Source organism: Triticum dicoccoides, chromosome 7A, assembly GCF_002162155.2.
Source record: "Triticum dicoccoides isolate Atlit2015 ecotype Zavitan chromosome 7A, WEW_v2.0, whole genome shotgun sequence".
NCBI classification, from domain to species: domain Eukaryota; kingdom Viridiplantae; phylum Streptophyta; class Magnoliopsida; order Poales; family Poaceae; genus Triticum; species Triticum dicoccoides.
The window spans coordinates 9,813,959-9,820,254 of NC_041392.1; the positions used below are offsets into that span (position 1 = coordinate 9,813,959).

Genomic DNA, 6,296 nt, shown 5'->3' on the forward strand with positions numbered 1-6,296 from the left:
CTTGGGCCAGCCCGCCCGAATTGGGCCCAAGGCAGAGCCGCGCAGGGCACAAGCTAGGGCACAACCATGGGGTGGTGGGAGTTTAGTCCCACCTCGCCAAGCGAGAGAGCGCCGCACCGGTTTATATACCCGGCTGCGACTCCCCACTCAAGCTCCTATCATATGCAGGCAGTACATTGCATAACTCTCACCCCATCAGCCCTGTGGGGTCTACCAGAAGCAGACAATTCTGCACCACGGGCCCGCGTCCTAGCCCATGAACGGCCGGGTTCCTAGTCGTATGCAGGCCGTGGTGTATGAATTCTGCTGCTCTTGTAGGTGGGCATTTTTTGGCATATTGCCATGTTTTTTGATCTTCAAATTACGTTCTAAATTATAGACATGCTCACTTGCATGCAATACACATTTTTTTGCCATATTGCCATGTGTTTTGACCTTCAAATCACCTAATAAATTTTACACATGCTCACTTACATGTAATAACATGGCTATCAATGGGATTTCAAAACAAATGAGGCCGTGGTGTATGAATTCTCCTCCCACATGCATGCCATGGTCATGGTAGGGTGTGCATAAAGTTTGGGATCATTTGGTGGGACCGGCAAGGAAAACCTCTTTCAGACTTGCCCTCCGGCAGACCCGAATGGTCCGACTTGTAAATGGTGCATGTGGGGCATGCATGAGACGACCCCAACTTTTGGGAGCATGTGGGCATGGCCAATGTGGCCCTCCATGCAAGGTGTGCACGAATTCGGACACAAAACGCACGTTGCGTCACGCTGGAGCAGTGTTCTAGGTTTTTTCTCGACCACCTCCAAATCACCTCAACTTTGGCACACATGATATCTTGGACAAACAAAGCTAGGTTTCCTAGGTTTTATATTTTTTTGAATTTTTTTAATTTATAACGACCTGTAGACCGACTGGTCAAAACATCGGTCTATACCTGAAGGGGACATTGTAAAATATTATTTTTCCAAAATTTTTTCATAGCCATGTTTGGCACATGTGGGTCACCATGTAAAAGAAAATTTGGGTGATTTGGAGGTGGTGGAAAAAAATCACATTTGTTCAAAAACTGGCACCAAATGGCCCCTCCGTAATGCGGTGATTTTTTCGACCACCTCCAAATCACCTCAATTTTTTCACACATGATCTCTTGCACAAACAAAGCTAGGTTTCCAAGGTATTAATTTTTTTGTATTTTTTATTAATTTATATTGCCCTCTAGACTGACTGGTCAAAACATCGGTCTATACCTCAAGGGGGCATTGTAAAATATATTATTTTCAAAATTTCTTTCATAGCCATCTTTGGCACATGTAGGTCACCATGTACAAGAAAATTTGGGTGATTTGGAGGTGGTGCAAAAAATCACCTTTGTTCAAAAACTGGCTTAAGTTAGACCCATTTTTTATAATATATTTGAAATGAAAGATTTAATCATGCTAACTTATGAACATTGACAAAAAAAGATTTTCAACATTTTCTAACTTTTATAATATATTTGAAATGGAAGATTCAATATTGCTAACTTATGCACATTGACAAAAAAATGATTTTGAACATTTTCTAATTTTTATAATATATTTGAAATGGAGTATTCAATAATGCTAACTTATGCACATTGACAATAAAAGATTTTCAACATTTTCTAATTTTTAAAATATATTTGAAATGGAATATGCAATCATGCTAACTTATGAAAACCTCAAGTCCATGTATTACACTTTGTAACCTATGTAGATAAGGCTAGTCTACTTTATAAAAAACATTTGTAATGGTAGGACAAATAAATGTGACAGTTGAAAACATCGACATAAAAACTCCATGCTAATTCAAACATTATATTTTGCAAACACTACTTTTTCTTTTTAACATTTTCTTGTTCTTTTTCTTATAAGTCAGTTGCAGTTTACAAATTCAAATAATTAAGATAATTTCTTTTCTTCTATTTCGCTCGTTTATTACAAAAATCCATTAAGTCTTCATTCAACTGTTCTTCTTTGCACACACCATTACCAAGCACATGGCCACATCATGGGAACTGTATGCAGCATGTCTCATCAGTCAAGCAACATTGAAGCACCTACTGTGATCATTGAAGCATCAGAATATAAACACTGCAACAAAGTGTAGCTAACCTGTATCTAGACAGTATATATATTTCAGAGACATACTAGATTACTTAAGATTCTGCCATACTACTTAAAAGTCTGCCATACTACAACCTTCCAACAGTTCACTACCATACTAGAGCAAAAGAAAACATCATCAACTATACTAACTAGATGACCAGTTGCGCCAATGGCGCAAAGGCCGAGAGTAAGCCATGTATTGAAATAATGTACATTAATATTATTCGGGCACATATTGAAACATATGAAAATAAGTATTTATTGCTGGTAGATAGATGCTTAGTGATGATACATAATGTTCTAAGAAGCTTACGATTAATTATTTACAATGTTATTAGCAAAGAAAGTAGATAGTCACATATAGGCGCTATGAAGTGATAAATATTAAACAAAGTCATCGCTGCATGTTTGACCATGACGCAAAAAGCGAGAGCGAGCCAAGCATTCAAAGCATGTGTATGAGATTGATTTAGAATCAACTTAAAATACTTATATTCCATTACACGAAAGCTTGATGCTTGAAAGAAAATATTCAGATCACTTGGTGATAGCATACATTGGCTTTACAAAACATGCTATATTAGCATAGATGAATGGTGCATATAGTGCTTGCCCGTTAACCGCTCGAGTCTTGTACCCGCCGTTGGCAGGAAGGAAAGAACCTACGACCCAGACGGATGAACAACCTAGCCGCACACTGCAGACATGATCAGAGGCCTATAGAGGAACAAAAGAATCAAGCGACTGTGTATAAAACAATAAGCAGATGGTACACTTTATTAATTATTTTTCTAGCCGTTTTTCCTTTATCACCAAGCAGCACGTATTAGTTGGGTAAACAATAACCAGGTGGTACATTTGATATTGGAACCCCCATACATTTATTATCTCTACTCATTTAAAGAACTAACCCGAGCAGGCATTGCAAGACTATTAAGAATCGGTATGAAACTAAGAAAAGTGGGCATCCTCTGTAAACATGGATATCGACCAATGGCATATGAGCACACATTCACCCAGGAAGAAAACCACCAAGACAAGCATAAGTAATCAAGAACACATTTTTTTTCTAACAAGATCTGAAGGAAAACCCACACAAAGCACGACAAGCATAATAAGGTGAACCCCGAAACACATAGACAGGCAACCTAGCCGCACAAATGCAGGAGTTCACGGCCTATATTATCAAGAAGTAAGAACCCGAGGCAATCTGAGTAGACCTAACCTTGTTGGTTAACGGCATGGTCGAACGAACCAACAAAGAACCTGCACAGGCAGAGAAACATGCAATGCAAAATGTTTCAGCTCACAGGCATTTCATCGAACAGGAGACGGCATGAAAGATATTACCACATCTTGCAAGAATATAAGGGAAAGAAACCCCGCATTAGCTTAGGAAAACCAAATGTGGCTGAGACTGCCGCATCCTCTTCTTAGGCGACATCCAGCAGAGCACAGTGCAGAACTGCAGATTCAGAACATGCAGATCATGTTAAGTTAAATACCCGTATATATGTGCAAATATATCACTTCTAAATTTCACCAGTAAGTCATGACAACAGTTTGGCATTAACAATAGTGTAAAAAAATAGCAGGAAGCATACTTAGTTAATCGAATACATCACAAGCTTCAATTGCTGAAACAAATAGTCCAATGATCAAATTCAAGAGAAGTAATTTGGGTTTCTGTATTAATAGATAACATCGAAGGAGCTGATAGTAGCAATTAAAAAAGTCATCATAAACCTGTCTGGAAAGCTGAATTAAAGCTTTGAAGCAATGGGTGCCAATAGCATGAAGTAAAGAAAAAAAAACTTGAGGCGGGCTTAGGATAATCTTCGAAATTTTTAGTAATCATCTGGCCAGACCGAACAATCAAACAAGGTTGTAATTCCTACCTCAAGGGTACACTGGAAAACAGCCTCGAATATACGAGGCGCATCATCAAGCATTTCAGCTTTGTACCTTCAGTATAAATACAAAGATTAGAAATGATGTACAATAACATCAGAGTATTAAGTATTAACAATAAATAACTGGATATGGAACCTAGATGACTGAGAGAAGAATCTTCATACAGACTACCACTCACTACTTAGAGAACATTTTAGTTCCCAGCTAGAGAAAAAAATGGGTATCAAATTCAAGGCAATACTTTTTTTGCTTTCAGAGAAACTGGCCAATGTTCTGATATTGTGCCAGAAGTAATCGGACCAATGTACTGATATGTGCTAAGGTTTCTTGAGCGAATGTGACTGGTGAGGAGCAAGTGTGTGCTGCTCTGAACCTTTTTGCTTTACAAAAGAGAAACTGGCCTGCACTTTCCCACTGCATGGACATATAATATTTAGTGCTGGTACAAGGGTTTGTTGCTGCTGACTGATAGAAATTCAGGCACAAGCGGTGGTGATCTTAGTGGGAACAATCAAAACAGAAGCAGCAAATGAATCCCAGTAGACCCATGTCAGAATAATATATTTGCAATAGAATTTAGCATGTTAATTCTGTAGATAAATGCAGCAGAGACACATGTATATTCGACGGCAATGGGTCTTGCACGCATTGCATGAAGGGAAGGGAACGAGCCGGCTTAACCAACAGAACAAATGTGTGTAGCCTGCGTCGTACCTTGCGATAGAGCTCGTATCCGGCCTTGATCCTGACGTCTTGGCCCTTTCTGAAGTCGAGTATGGTCTAGGCGAACTCGACGGCGCCGCTCTTCCTCTTCTGCAGGCAGGCAGGAACAGAGGAACGACAAGGTTCAGGTTTAGGTACAGGTAATACAAAATCAAGATGGTTATGGCCATGAAGGCAAATGCTGATGGTTGGGGGAATGGGCAGTGATTCTACTGTACCAGCTTGAAGTTCTTCTCTGCGAGAAGGCGGCCCTTGATGTTGAGGCCGAGGAGGCCGTCATCGGTGAATGAGACGGCCGGGGCCCGAAGCAGCCGCTCCCGCCTCTGTGGTCTCGCGCCCGAGCGGCACCTCTTCGCAGCTCAACGCCGCAACCACCGCTCCTCTCGCCTCTTCGCAGGTAGACGCCCGCATCCGTCGCTCCCATGCCTCGATCCAACCCTGCATCAGCCGCTCCCCCGCCTCAAGCCAGTGCCACCGTCGCCGGGAAGCTCGCCTCCGCACCCGGGGCGGACGAGGGGTCAATACTATAATGCTGAAAATGCATGTAGATCAACAAAACTGCACTGCAACCACATATACACAACACTGAAATTGTATGAGCATCTAGAACTATGTTAGTCTATCTCTGCCTGGACCATTTTCTCGACCATCATTCCTACAGACCAGACATACACAACACTGAAAACTTCACTACAACATCATTTCTCTTCTATTGATATACAATAAATATGGGGGGAAATTTCTATAGAAAGAAAGGTTGGTCTGCTCAAATATAATCTGCCTTCTCCACTGTACCATCTCTGCCTGGACCACTGTGAAAAGGGGAAGGAAATAAGATCACCTGGTCTTGTCGAAGTCAGGGGGTGTGTGGGTCTGTATGAGACGCAGTCCGTCGAGCTCCCCTCTCCTTCCTTTAGCTGCTAGTCACCAGAAGCAGGGGGGCGGCAAGCTCAGGTTGAGAACGATGGCCGGCAGCACCGCCTCCATGAGGGTCGGTCAGACGGAGCTGCGGCGTCATCCCGCAGGACGTAAATAGAGGCGGCAGCGGTGGTGAGCACGGAGAGAGGAGTCGGAGCGGCGGCAGCGGCGAGGACGGAGGAAGGAGTCGAAGAGGCACTCATTAGCTCGTCGTCACCTCGCATCGGTCGAGCCACCGTCGGGACGCCCGGATCTCCTCTTCCTCCTCCAGATCCTGCCTCCCTCCTCTTCCTCCAGATCCGGGGCAGGCGGCGCGGGGAGGAAAGAGACGGTTGGGGCGAGATTTAGGGTTAGATGAGGGAACGGGGATGGAGGAGAAAGAGGACGGGCACGGGGCTCACCACGGCCGTCGAGCGCGTCCCTCGCGCGGTGCGGTGGTTTTTTCCTCGCGTGGTGCGCTGCATCCTGGCTGTTTTTTTTTTCACGCGCGGGGCGATGCGGTGATTTTTTTCCTCGCGTGGTGCGGTGCGCTCGAGGCATCGGTTGTGACTAGGAGTCTAGGAGGCTTTATATGTTAGATGATGAGTACCATTTCCACCTTCC

The 6,296-nt window shown here is 43.1% G+C and overlaps 1 long non-coding RNA gene across 1 annotated transcript; it reads right to left on the reverse strand.

Moving 5' to 3' along the window:
- Positions 1–2,579: 2,579 nt before the first annotated feature.
- LOC119327742 lies at positions 2,580–6,071 on the reverse strand. The gene is made up of 6 exons (XR_005158658.1): positions 5,617–6,071; positions 4,994–5,307; positions 4,767–4,865; positions 4,037–4,103; positions 3,364–3,603; positions 2,580–2,855 (listed from the first exon to the last, which is right to left on the reverse strand). It is a non-coding gene; the product is annotated as an uncharacterized LOC119327742 (long non-coding RNA).
- Positions 6,072–6,296: the final 225 nt, after the last annotated feature.